General features: G+C 48.0%; 1 long non-coding RNA gene across 1 annotated transcript; it reads left to right on the top strand.

The window, feature by feature from the left end:
- Positions 1-1872: 1872 nt before the first annotated feature.
- Positions 1873-8091, top strand: LOC135899028 (uncharacterized). Its single transcript, XR_010563497.1, has 3 exons — positions 1873-1984; positions 4875-5181; positions 7918-8091. It is a non-coding gene; the product is annotated as an uncharacterized lncRNA (long non-coding RNA).
- The last annotated feature ends 5622 nt before the right edge of the window (positions 8092-13713 follow it).

The raw sequence follows: 13713 nt of genomic DNA, 5'->3' as shown, positions 1-13713 counted from the left end.
CCCCCGGACGCCAAGACAGAGGCTCCGATTTCTTCCGTCGAGTAACGTGGTCTCCCGTCTCTCCACTTCGGTCGACCTGACCGGCCGCTCTTTTGCGATGCTAGAATAAACAAGTTGTTCTGTTAGCAGTCGACTCATCCTTTGCCAGCACCTTCGGATGCTTCCAGTTGTGCCCCAGGCCGCCAGGCCAACGCTACCCTTGGGGCTTGCGACCCATTTGCAACAGTGCAAGTCTATACGGGACTTTAGTTTGAATGAGTCAGCGAACGCAATAGCGGCGGTATCGCTTCAAGGCCCGTTCGTGGGGTTTCTATGACCTTCGTCGTATGCATTACTACTGCGAGAGAGAAAATTTTCTTTCTGAGGAACATGCTAAATCTATTAAACGACACTGATTCTCAGCACCTTAGGTTCCTTTGGTACAGCGCATGGTGCTTAAAATACCTTGCACTTTTATTTACTAGACGGGGTTGCCAAATACGACTGCTTATTTTTGTTCATACACGTCTAGTTTTGCTCCTGCTCTCCAATGTTACTATTGCAGTGAGAAGGAAATGATAGGAAATTTCTTTGTACAATGTCGTAGGTTTACAATTCAATGTAACGGTCTTCCCGATGGTTTCTTCCGCCATCTTGGCATCCCGTGGGCGTCGGCACTATAGGTTGCAGCTGCAGGTACGTATGTAATGCCATATTTAATTTTATAAGTGAAATTTATAGAGAATGCCACGCTGATTTTGTCAATTTATGTTTTTCTCAGCATAAGTTACCACCATCATTATTAGCACATCTTCAGTCTATTCCTGTATATCGTAACACATTTCAGAAGCGATCATTATTTCTTTAGTATCTTCGCTTTATTTACAATTTTTTTCCAGTTTTCTTTTTTTTCTCCCTACTACCGCCCAATTCATGGTTTATCCCACAGCACCAAACAAAAGTAGTGCCCATTAGAAAAAAATAATAGGATAGAAAAAAGGGGGAGAGGGAGAAGACTCAAAGCAACGCAAACAGTATAGTCTGACGTAGTCACGTGTTACAGCCGCAAACAATTACAGCACGCCTATAAGTGCGGCAGACTTTTAAAAATCCAGGGGTATGCGCTGGACTACACGCATGCTAATATCGCCTCGCATTTGGTTGGTTCGTTGATCGTGCGTTGTACGGCAGAAGATGCTACGCATAATGTGCAAACATCGAGTGGTAGTAGAAAAATGTAAAATAAGTTTTGCAATTAGTTAAATGGGTAATAATTGTACATTGACGGATAATCATAATAATAGGGCCCTAATTATATGAACCTTGTAAGTATAATTTTTAAGGTATTTTCAATAAGATATCTTAATATTGGTTGACACCATCAGCATCACTACCCCGCCATTTTTCTGTTCGTTGACTGTTCGTATTGGCGTTTTTTTTTGTGTGTGTGTGGTTTCGGCTAATGCCGCTGTTGCGTGCAGTTTCATTGTTTCTCTTTCTTTTCTTTACATTTAGTTTTCGTTTTAGCCATGTACAGAACGCCTGTCCATTACTTAAACCTACAGTGGCTGCCCGACTGTCATCATCATACCATCAACACCATGTTTACTTCCGCGGTTCTGCTTTCTCATTGCTCTCACACTCTCTGGCTCTCTCGTTTCTTGTCATATACTAAATTAATCTTAATTCCGCTTTTTTTCTCCTTCTCCCTATGTTTAGCCCGCCACATTTAAATACAAGACCTTTAAAATAACGTGCGCTCACGCCGTTTTATTATTGGCGGAAGCCCCTAGGCGTGCCTTACTTTCTGAAGTCATCATCGCCATCGTTATCGCAACTTTCGGCCGAGAAGACCAACACTCGTGGTGGGTATGCGCCATATCGTGTAAACCATCAGCATCACCGTCATCATCACCAACACCAAAGCGTTTCTCTTCTAGTACCGTAAGCCAGCGGGTGTAACGGTCAGCTGGATTAACCGCATCCTCGGTGTTGCTCCTTCAGAGTAAGCGTTCGACATCTTTTCTTCTACCGCGAGTCTCCTTCATAGCGCTTCACTTAGCTTGTGATCAATGTCCGGGTGCGCAAGTGAAAATTCAGTGTGCACACAGAGTGACACAGAAACTAAGGGGACGAGCGCATGTCCTGTTGTCATTGCATCACCATATATGTCGATCCACGAGCGATACGAATAAGAGGATCTGAGGGGCTCAATTATTTGTTAGACAGGAAACATATAAGAACACACAGTGGCACCAGAAAAAAGCGTGGAAGACGTAATTGCTATGTTTCATTGAAATGAACGAATACCAAATTAAAGGTAGATTGAAGGTGCACGAAAAGACAACTTGCCGCAAGGAGGAAACCGAACCCACACCTTCCACATTACGCGTCCGGTGGTTTGGCAGTTAAGCTTCCGCGGTGACCATCCTCGCATCCGCTGCGTTCGGGCATTTGTGTACGGGTGCAAGATACGTTGCATTGCGCAGTTTTACACGAATGTGCGCCAACTACCCCGACATAGTCTTTCGTCTTGTCAAGGTGGTTCCACGGCGGTTGTGCTCTGCCGCTGAGCGCGGCGTCGCGAATTTGACTGTAGCTGGCGCGGCGAACGCATTTCGATTAAGGTCCCTCTATACTTTAATTTCGATTGGTTTCGAGGTGGCGTATAGTACGAAAACCCGTGTCTGCTTAGATATGGGTTCGAGCTTATACATTGCCGAGTACAAAAGAGGCCACGTTTACGTTCAGCCGAGACTCGGCATAAGACAGTAAGGAAGAAAAACTGGTGAGGCCGTCACATTGAAGGTCCCCGCACCACCCATCCATGACGTCAAGGATTGTTTTGCAAGAGAAGGCTCTAAACTGCGACTAAGTCAATTCAGGCTGGTGAGGTGCTCTTTTGGACTTTTATTTGATTAGCAATAGAAAAAGGCATTTAGTTCAAGAGGACAAAAATGAACGCCAAATAATGCCCTTCGCACTTTTTGGGCCGGATCCTCAGAGCCCGTACGTCAGTGTGACTTCATGGATTTCGCTATATTTTAGCGCGTCTGGTCCGCTTTGACACGAAAAGAGCTATGAACTTGCTTGGTTGAGTCTCTAAATAATTAAAATCTGTTTTTTCTTTATTTTTTGTTTTCTTTTTTTGCCACAGTCACGATCTGGTTACGAAGCACGCCGCTTTGAGGGTTCTCGAATTAATTTCTACCGCGCGCGGTCCACTAAAGTGCGCCCAGAACACGACAGCACACGCGCCCGCGGCCTCATGCTTAGCAGCGCAGCGGCACACGGCCACAAAGCCACCGCGGTGGGTTAGCAGTGCAGTCGCCTGGCATGACTACGGCACACTTAGGACCCCCTTGTATGTTATTTTCTCAGCGAATGACCTTCAGTGGCTTTACGTCCCACGGTTATCGCCGTCACCATCACCAAGAGTCCGCAGCAGCAGTCACATGTATAACAACTTTCGAGGAACGAGAAGGAAGGCGGTTAACCGAGGGGCCCGATTTTTATTAGTCGTATCATAAGAAGCCAACAAACACTGACACCAACGACAACATAGGGGAAATCACTTGTCCTTAATAAATAAAACAAAGAAACGATAAATTAATGGAGATGAAAGGGAATGAAAAAACAACTTGCCGCGAGGTGGGGAACGATCCCACAACCTTCGCACTTCGCGTGCGATGCTCTACCGTGGCGCCGTTTGAACATCCACTTTCTTGGGCATTTGCTTCCCAGCAGAACACTGGCAGTGTTAGCCAGCGCCACCTGCGCCAAGTTGTTTTTATGCGAAGCATATTACGAGAGCTCAACCCAGCTCCTCAGGCGCGGCGGTGTCGCCTTGAATACCACGTGACACCGTGACGTCACGACAGAGGAGAAGTGGCTTTGGCTCAACTCTTGCAAGATGGGCTGGGTGGGAATCGAACCAGGGTCTCCGGAGTGTGAGACGGAGACGTTACCACTGAGCCACGAGTTTTTTTTTCTTTATTCACAAAATGACATACATAAAAACACGTTGGACTACTTGGACCAACGTGACAAGCTAAAATTTCTTGAAATTCACTAATTCATCAAGATTACCCAACCAGTCAGGCGGATCTGCCTGTACACGATATATCTCACGTATGAAAATAATGCTTTCAACAAAATTTTCTCGCACTGGGCGCGCATTCACATCGGCGTGCGTTACCGCCATCCGTGTCTTCCAAAGACTATGGAGGCCCAGGAGCATTATCATGTCATACGGAAAGCCCTGATGGCTGTCTACCGGCAGGAAACGTATACCCTGTGCTGTTATCGGCAGTTCCTTTTTAAGAGTTCTTTGCAAGACATCCCAATAAAAAATTGCATCCCAGCACTCAATGAAAGCGTGCTCAATGGTCTCCGGCTTGTTACATAGCGCACAGTTGGTCGTACGATGCTTCAAAGCGGTACAAAAGCGCCTCTAGTGAATGCGGTGTTGCCTTAGAAACGAGCTGTTTCTAAGGCTCAGGCGTGCGTCGCTTGCTCAGGCGCACATTTCGTTGCCGCGCCGAACGCTGCGTTGCTCGACGCTCACCACGTCCAATGCGGGGCGTCCAAGGCGAAGCAGAGTAACGCATGAGTTGTTTCTTCGTCTAGCCGAACCAAATATAGCCAAGCAACAGCAGTTCACCAAGCTAAACAGTGGTTCAACAACTAAACTAAAGGCTAGTATGCTTCGCATCCTGGGCTTGACCTTACCTAAGCCACAGCCATTTTTTTTTCATCCCCGTTCATTTCCATTAATTTATGGTTTCTTTATTTCATTCACTAAGCGCGAGTAATTTCCCCTATGCTGTCCTTGGTGTCAGTGTTTGTTGGCTTCTTACGGCATAACATTCGAGGAAACGCGTTCGACGCTGCAGCCGAGCGGCGAGGATGTCGACGACCTCTACAGAATACGGCCCTGATGTCTTGCGGGGACGAGGGGCACCTCGACGTCGGCCACGCCGGAGCAGCGGCGCGACCGATGAAGAGGAGGAGGAGGAGCGCGAGCGCGAGGAGGTCCCGTCTGCGCAGGTCCCGAGTGGCGTGGGTCGCGCGCTTCGCGACCTCCGCCTGCGTGTCTGGCCTGGTCGTCTTCGTGATCCTCTCGGTCACGTGCACCGTGGGCGACGCCAGGGAGAAGGCATGCGCCTGGAGATGCGTCCACGAGCCCGACGACGACCCACGGTGGGCCTCGCCCTTTGATGCAGGCGCTATGCACTGTAGCTCGCATTAGAGACCTTTAGCGTGTCCGGTATTCGGGCAAGTGCGGGCGGTTTTCCGGTTTAGCAGGGGCGTAAACGTGAGCGGCCAGATTGGTGGCGCCAACTGGTGGCGCAAAGCTCAACCACACAAACACAGAGCTAATTACTGCATTCTGCTTAGCTGCTGGTGTAAATTTTCCACAGTGGCGCAATCGTGTTCACAATTACGCCGCTGCCAAAAATTTGCACGAGTGGCGAAGCAGGATATGGTGAGTTAGTGCAGTTTTAGCTATGCGTTTGTCTGGTTGAGCTCTACAACACCAGGCGGCTTCACCGCTCCGGCCGCTCACGTTTACGCCTCGACCATCCGGTAATCCGCCCAAACCGCTGCCGTTTACCGGAATAGCGTACAAGCTAAAAGTCTCTATTCTCTCGGCGGGCACACGTTAACCAGAAGCTTTAGCTCGCGGACTCGCGTGTAAATACAGGGGAACGGATGAGGCGTCGTTTTATTTTCTTTCTCAGCAACCACGTGCATTGACTTTTATGAGGCTTTCAGCATTTTAAAATGGAAGAGTTATTCTGTAGTCACAGTAGCAAATAATTTTTTTTAGCCGGCTACTTTCGATACACATTTTTGAAATCGTAATCATAGCAATAAAAAAATTTCTCAACTGTGTAAACCGCATTTAAAAGTGCATCTAAAGCAGCCAAAATTGACGTATTATACACCGCTGTGAAACACCTACCACTAATATGTGGTATTACTTTTTGCAAAGCCCTTGTAAACGTTCTAGCAAATACACGTAAGCTGTAACTTTATTTATAGATCTTATCCGCTTTAGATGCTGTAATGCATGCAGTTTACAGAAATGGGATCTTATTTTGCGTGGAGTTAGAAATTTGTAAACATGGTGCTTATAAAGAATAAAGGGGAATTCAGACATCCACCCAAACGTAGCAAATTGCTACAAAGAAAAGCCATACGGGTTCTTCGAAAGAAAAAATAGGAGGACGCTTAAGCTTCGCCTTCAAGAGTGGAACGCGACAGCGTTATCGCACCCCGTTCGCACCGCTAACTCAAAACGATCTATGCGAGCCAAACGTCGTGATTGGCACGGACAGCCGGGCCGCGACGCGCCATGAAGGCGGACGCGATCATGGCGCCACGTGTGGGGGCAGCGCCGTAGATTGCGAGGAGGGGGTCTTCTGTGTTTGCCGCATGATGGCTCTGCGTGTGCGCAGAGCGCAGAAGAAATGTAGCAGAATTAAACGTACTTCGCTACTCGTGTAACTGCGACTTCTGTAATTTGCATGCTCATAATTACCCATATACACCGCAGTGTAACTTCCTACGGCACGTTGCTAAGGCAACACCGCATTCACTAGAGGCGCTTTTGCCCTGCTTTCAGCTTTCGAACTCGTTGCTGAGTGGTAGCGTCTCCGTCTCACAAACACACACACACACACACACACACACACACACACACACACACACACACACACACACACACACACACACACAAAAGAAAGGCAATTTTGCTCGACCACGAAGCAGCGACAGCAATGTATAGCGTTGCGCAAGGGCTCTTCGCACGGTTTTCGAAGATGCATGCTACACGTTGGCAGCTGGCGTGAGCCAATCGTGATGTTAGAGATATTCTTATCGATGGCAGCCGATCAAGGACAAACGAAAATCTTTATGGCTTCAGCTTCGGCTATCTACGCTGACATTTTTTTTTTGTTCGCTGCTTTGAACAACTTCTGCAACGTAACTTCAAATATAAATTGCGAGCTTTAAAGTTCCGAAACTCCCCAGTGGATCATGAGGGACGCCGTAGCAGACAGATGCGGAATTAATTTTAACTGGGTAAGCACTTCTGTGCCTACCCAACGAGGAAACCCGTCCGTCCGTCACGGAAGACGACCGCTTTCAACATAAGGCCCGCAGCAGCGAGAGAATTGACCTCTGTGCTGCCTCTCGCTTCAACGCGAACTAAGCGGCGAGAACACGGTGCGCACGAAGCTATCAGCACTCCGCTCACTCTATCGCCATCGCAGATCGCTTTCAAGATAGGGTCCGCGCGGCCGTGCCATACGCAGGCGCCGCCTGAGTACGGTTGATCACGGTTGATAATGTTTCGACGAGGATGGATAGGCGCTAAAGAGCGATAACGTTTTATAATCGTGCGTCAACCTAGAAATTCAAGTGTATACGTCTTGCAAGTTCGCCGGCTACAATTCGTAGATTGCAATGTGTGCCCCAAATTAATGAATTCAGAAGATAATTAAGGAATTGTTAATTAGTTGAATATGTGTCGATTTTTCGTGCATGTCTGCCTCTCTGAATAATCCAGCTCAAGGACTAGAATTGTGTTATCTTCAACAGGCGATTTTCAAAGGTTCTATTAACCTTATGATGATCCCCCTGTATAACCACCACCCAGTCTACCGTATGAAGAGCATCACAGATCAATTCAAGTAATACCGGCTTTAAAAAACCGCGGCCTCTGCCATAGCTAAATTGGGCTTTCGGACAAACTCCACCAATTTGATTTACAGCGCCCCCTTATGCCCCCCCCCCTTCCCCCCAACTTGGGCACAGGTCATTTTTGTCATCGTTAGGTTTGGCTTACAATATTACGGCAGCGTTACGTTTTGCTGCCATTAAAGTTTCGACGGTACTTTGTGGTTACAGTGCGCTTCGTTTCTTTTTCAGGCCAAACTTGACTATCAAAACGCGAGAAGTTCGGGGCACGGAGGACAAGCCACATTTTATCGACTTTGGAACGGTGAACAACACGTGGAGTAGATCGTAAATAGACCGCTGAATAGACCGCAAATAAAGTAAAATAAAGATGCCGTCTGGTGGCATCCTTTGCAGCGAGACATATCCACAAGTAACTATGTACAACCTGTTTTAGATTATCTTTATTTGAAGGATCTGGTTTGGTCGTAAGTCATGGCCGACACGTAAGCATTTGCCAACTCGGTTGGCATTGTTGGCGGCTATCAGTGCTGTCAAGACAACATGGCGAAATTTATCGCCAACACCTCCCCATTATAAACTGTAGAAATTTGAACACGAATGCTGGCCTAACGTCAACGACATCCGATACAGATCATGACGCAGAATAGCTAAATGTTTCGAGAGGAATTCGCAAAGATTTTCGTTCGTAAGCGCGGTTTGCCATTGGTCAGCTGACTTCAGTAAGTAAAATGCTAAACATTACGATCGGAAGGTAGCCGCTCTAATGAACAGTTATACGATGAAAACAGGTTTGTGAACACGAGCCATCTTCTTTAGCCGAGGCTCTTAATGACTAGTAGTCACCGACTATTTTCGACATCCCAAGCCGGTTCACCTCCACTCACTATCTAATGACGCAATCGTAAAACTACCGAAAATCCATCTTTGAATCCGACACGACATCCGTGATCATGTCCGGACGCAAGCACGCTGCCACTTAGTGCCGGTCGCACGCTCCACCTAAAGAGTCGCCACTCGATGAAAATGGTGCATTCGTTTGCTCCATCAAGACCTAGGCCAGACACAGCGTCTGCACTAGGACCAATCATCGAATACATTGAGGGCCGCAGGGTGTCTACCAAGTTGACATTTCCAAATTCCCCGAGTTTTCCAGGTTTTCCCCGAGCACCTTAGCAAAATTCCCTGAATGAGCCAGAACTTTGTTTTATGTCAAGACCCTGGCTGACCACTATGTTGCTCGATGCTGTCACTCTCTAGTAGGCATGTTGAAACAAAAAAAATGACCTAATCCACTTTGAATAGTAAGAAGTAATATCTATTTTGTTTAAAAAGAAAACAATGAGCACAGCGAAAACAAATGGTAAAACCCATTCCGAATTGACTTGCACATTTTCAAATACGATTGAAAAGGAGATGCATACATTAGTAAATATTTTTGAATACGAGATATTTATTTTAACTGGTAGCAAGCTCGTCACTATGAGGCCTGAACTTTGTCACTACTAAGATTCTCTCTCAGCAGCTGGAAAGTCAACCTCAACTGTCCTGACATACTATCAGCCTGTACACATCTGTGTTGGGTTTCACTGCTTTAAAGAGTTTATTTTTGTCTGAATAGGGACACCTGCATCTAGGCGTCAGCCAACACTTTGTTTTTTGACCTCAAGCTCCTTCAAAGAGGCACGCTTCCCTTCACGTTAATTCCTCCGTGCGTAGGTCCTTTGTGTGCTCATCCTCCTTTTGCCACGCGTTCACCTCATGGATCATTTTAGGTACCCTCTTGGTCAGTTGTACAGTAAACGTTCGATTTTTCGGACTCCCTAGAGTCCGCAAAGACACCCGAAAAATCGGGCAGTACGAAAAAAATGAATGCATGTCTTTGGAGGTTGGAATGCGCAACATTTTGATGAGACACACAGAAGAGACAAGGCAAGTTGCATGTCTTTAACTGCCGTTAAGGGCTAAAAGTGCCACTGGCACGTCCGGAAAAGCTCTTAAGGCCTGCCAGTACACTTATTAGGCATATCGGTGCTCGTACTGTGACTGGAGACGGGGGCGCACACGTGTATAATTAAGGAATACTTACTGCGTCCCGTGACAATTGCCCCTTCCCACGCTTGTTAACCTTTGCCGCGTAACACTGTTGTACTTAGGCAAAGCTAACTTTCGAAGACTGGCATTGCGCAACGCGCTGTGTTCTGCGAGCTTCGAAGCCAAGCGCGAGGAAAGGCGGAGTCGGTGCCATTGCTGACAGCGGCGAATTCTTTCAATGAAAAACCCAGCGCCACACGGAAAGAAGCTTAATAGCAAACGTAGAAGAAGCTGGGCCTAACGTTGCCGCGGTGGTGGCTACGGCTGCCAGCGGATCTGCGTGCGAGAGTGCCGGTTCAAGGCGGCGAGATAATCAAAATGGCGGCGGTGGTGGCTTTGATTAATGCCATTTCAGACCTGCAGCAGGGCAATATACATTGACTATACGGAGTACGTGGTGGTGCCGCAAAGCCTTGCGAATTATCGGGCATGTTCGAAAAATCGGGCGTCTGGAAAATCGATCGTTAACTACTCTGGCAATACCTCGTGCCGATGACACGGCCTCAACGACGATTCGTTGCAATTCCTCTGTTACTGTAGCCAGCATTAACACGACTTTCGTTCCCTTTCAATAAAGTTACTGCTAATTTTCCCTGATAAAAGCACAAATTTCCTGAGTTTTCCGTGAGTATTTCCAGACTGTTCAAATTCCCTGAGAATTTTTGGTTTTCCCGGTTGGTAGACTAGACACCCTGGGCCGTAAATCGAAGCCTCCTTGGATGCTCGTCCGTTCACTGTCATCGTTTCTTTTTTTTTTTCGCCGCCATAGCGTCCTTTATCAGGGTGTCTACCAAGTTGACATTTCTAAAGTACCTGAGTTTTCCAGGTTTTCCCTGAGTGCCTTTGCGAAATTCCCTGACTGATGCAAAATTGTTTTATGTCAAGACGGGCTGAAACCATGTCGCCCGATGCTTTCACTCTCTAGTGAGCATATGAAAAAAAAATGACTTAATCCAATTCGAATACTAAGGCGTAGTGTTTATGCTATTCAAAAAGAGAATAGACGGGAGTGGTTAGTAAAATGCACAGCAAAATGTATTCGAAAAAAATTGCAAATCAAGTCGGACATTCTCAAATACGAATAAAAATGAGATGCATACAGAAGCAAATATTTTCGAATATGAGCTTTCTATATCAACTGATAGCAAGCTCAGTAATATGAGGCCCTAACTTTGTCACAATTGAGATTCTCTCTCAACAGCTCGTAAGTCAACCTAAACTGTCCTGACATGCTCTCAGCTCGCGCACGACTCCTCAGCGTTACGTTTCACTGCTTCAAAGAGATTAATTTGGTTTGGATGAGGGGGGACGTCTGCATCTCGGCATCAGCCAACAGTTTTTTGAGCTGAATTAAGCTCCTTCAAAACGGCGGCAGCACGCTTCCTTTCCCGTTCATTCCTCAATGCGTAGGTCCTTTCTGTTCTTGTCCTCCTTCCGCAACTCGCCCGCCCCACGGACCACTTGAAGCATCTTGGTCAGTTGCACAGTCCGCGTCCAATTTTCCGAACTCCTTAGGGGCTGCGAAGACGTCCGAAAAACCGGCCAGTTGGAAAGAAACAGATGCACGTCAGTTACTGCCCTTAAGGGCTTAAACCACCACAGGCACATTCGAAAACGCTCTGAACACCTGTCGGTACACGTATTAGGCATATCGGTTATCGTACTGTGACAGGTGATACCGGGTGCACGCGTGTATAATTAAGGAATACATACTGTGTCCCGTGGCAATAGCCCCTTTCCCACGCTTGTTATGTTTCACCGCAATACTTTTGCGTATGCTTCACCAAGTAACATTTCTGTACATAGGCGAAGCTGACTCTCGAGTACCGGTATTATGCAATGCACCGCGCTTTCCAAGCTTCTCAGCCAATCGCGAGGACCACAAAGGCGGAGTCGGTGTCATTGTTGACAGCAGCGAATTCTTTAAATGAAAAACATGGTACCCAACGACAAGAAGCTTAATAGCGAACGTCGTCGCAGCTAGGTCTAGCGTTGCCGCAGTGGTGGCTACGACTGCCAGCTGACCTGCGTACGAGAGTGCCGGTTCGAGGCGGCGAGGTAATTAAAATGGCAGCGGTGGCGGCTTTCATTAATGCCGTTTCGGACCTGCAGTCACGGCAAGAAGTCTTGAAAATTGGACGGCGAAGGGTACTTGCGTCCGAAATTTCAGACGCTCTGATACATTCACTCTATGGGGTACGTGGCGGTGCCGGGACGCCGTCCAAACTATATATATCGGGCATCCGGAAAGTCGGTCATTGAATGTACTCTGCCAACACCATTAGCCGACGACAGGGCATCGATTCATTACGATTCCTGTCTTACTCGAGCCATCATTACCGCGACCTTCGACCATTTAAATAAAGTTACAGCTAATTTTCCTTAGGCACAAATGCTCTCAGTTTTTCGAGACTACTCAAAATCCCTGAGAATTCCCGGTTTTCCCGGTTGGTGGACACACTGTTTAAATACAAAGCGAGCTTTGATTCGAATGCGATAGCCTGCCTCCTTGAAGTGCCATTCGTGCCCCTTGACGACAATCACAAAATGGCCCGCCTCTCGCTATTCAGGCTTCACGTACAAGCATACGCCTAAAGTACTACTAGTGTGGCTTTGCTCGCGACTTCAAGCAATATGTTAAGACTAGGAGTGACTGCCGGATACGCAAATCACCACCCGCGTGTCCCGCTGTTGCTCCCTATCGATCCCTGATGCTCCCGCATTAGCAGGTAGGCATGGATTTGCTTGCACTTTACTCCACGTTCAGGACTACTAAACGCTGAATCGGCTATGCTTGTCACGATCCCACATTACACGGACCTACCGACGCCACGTATAACTCCGGCGATAAGGTCCGTTCGTGGACATCGATCCGCCTGTACTGCTTGACGTCGCTACTTTGGACCCACCAGATGGCATTTATCCAATTGCTAGTAGGTACAGCGGGGTGCAGCCTTTCTCGCGGCGCTCGACGTTTCTGCGCAGGCGCGAGTAAGAGCGAGCCTGAGAGAGGGGCTTTTGGTCCTTGAATATGCGACTCTGCCTAGACACTACGCAGGGAGTTTCTGAGCATTGTGTTGTATGCGTTTGTCCCTAGACATGCCGGCTTTGCGGAGTAGGGTCGACTTTGTTTACGTTCCGCCGCTGGCTGCCCGCGCGGTGAGGCAGTGGGCCTGGAAGCTTCATTTGGTGGCCAGGGGTGTATAAGATCGGCTGTGCACTATCGCGGACAGCCGCTTTTTTTATGCGAACACCCCCTGGCCCGCTTCGGCCTCCGCGGCCCCAACCCACGTGCCGCCCTGCTTCCAGCTTTGTTCCCCCCGATACCCCTTGGGTGACTTGGAGATCCTGCGCCGCCTGCTTTATTATAGCCTCAGGTGCTCTCCTGAGCAGTGCTTGTAAAAAATCCAATCTAGCGTCGCGACGAAAAAAAGCGACCGGCGACATATACAACACCAGTCAGAACCTTACCTGTTCAGGCAGCGATGGGGCGTCCGCGCCCAATGCCTCACCGCGCGGGCGGTGACCGCGCTCCGCAATGCCGGTATGTCTAGGGGACAAACGCGTGAAACCTCCACTGTAGCGCCTTGGCAGAGTCAAATTCAAGGAGCAAAGGCCCCCAGATTTTCTCTCTCACGCCCGCTCTTACTCGCGTTTGCGCAAAAATGGCTGGTGGTCCATCGAATGAACGTCTCGTGGCCAAGCGCGCGTTGTGACATCATGTGCCTCCTCGGAGCACCGTCACGGCGAAATCGAAAGTTCGCGGCCAGTAAAGGTCGCTTTAAAAAAAAAATGTCATCGTAAGCAATAGAACATTAAATGCCACTGAGAGCACCATAAGAGGTAAATTTTGCAGAACTCTTTGCGATCGCTAGCATGTGCATGCTTTGCGGCTGTGGCTGCCAACTTGGGAGTGACGCGCATTTCACGGCC

This window comes from Dermacentor albipictus, chromosome 7 (genome assembly GCF_038994185.2).
Source record: "Dermacentor albipictus isolate Rhodes 1998 colony chromosome 7, USDA_Dalb.pri_finalv2, whole genome shotgun sequence".
NCBI lineage: Eukaryota > Metazoa > Arthropoda > Arachnida > Ixodida > Ixodidae > Dermacentor > Dermacentor albipictus.
This window is presented reverse-complemented; position numbering and strand designations above follow the sequence as displayed.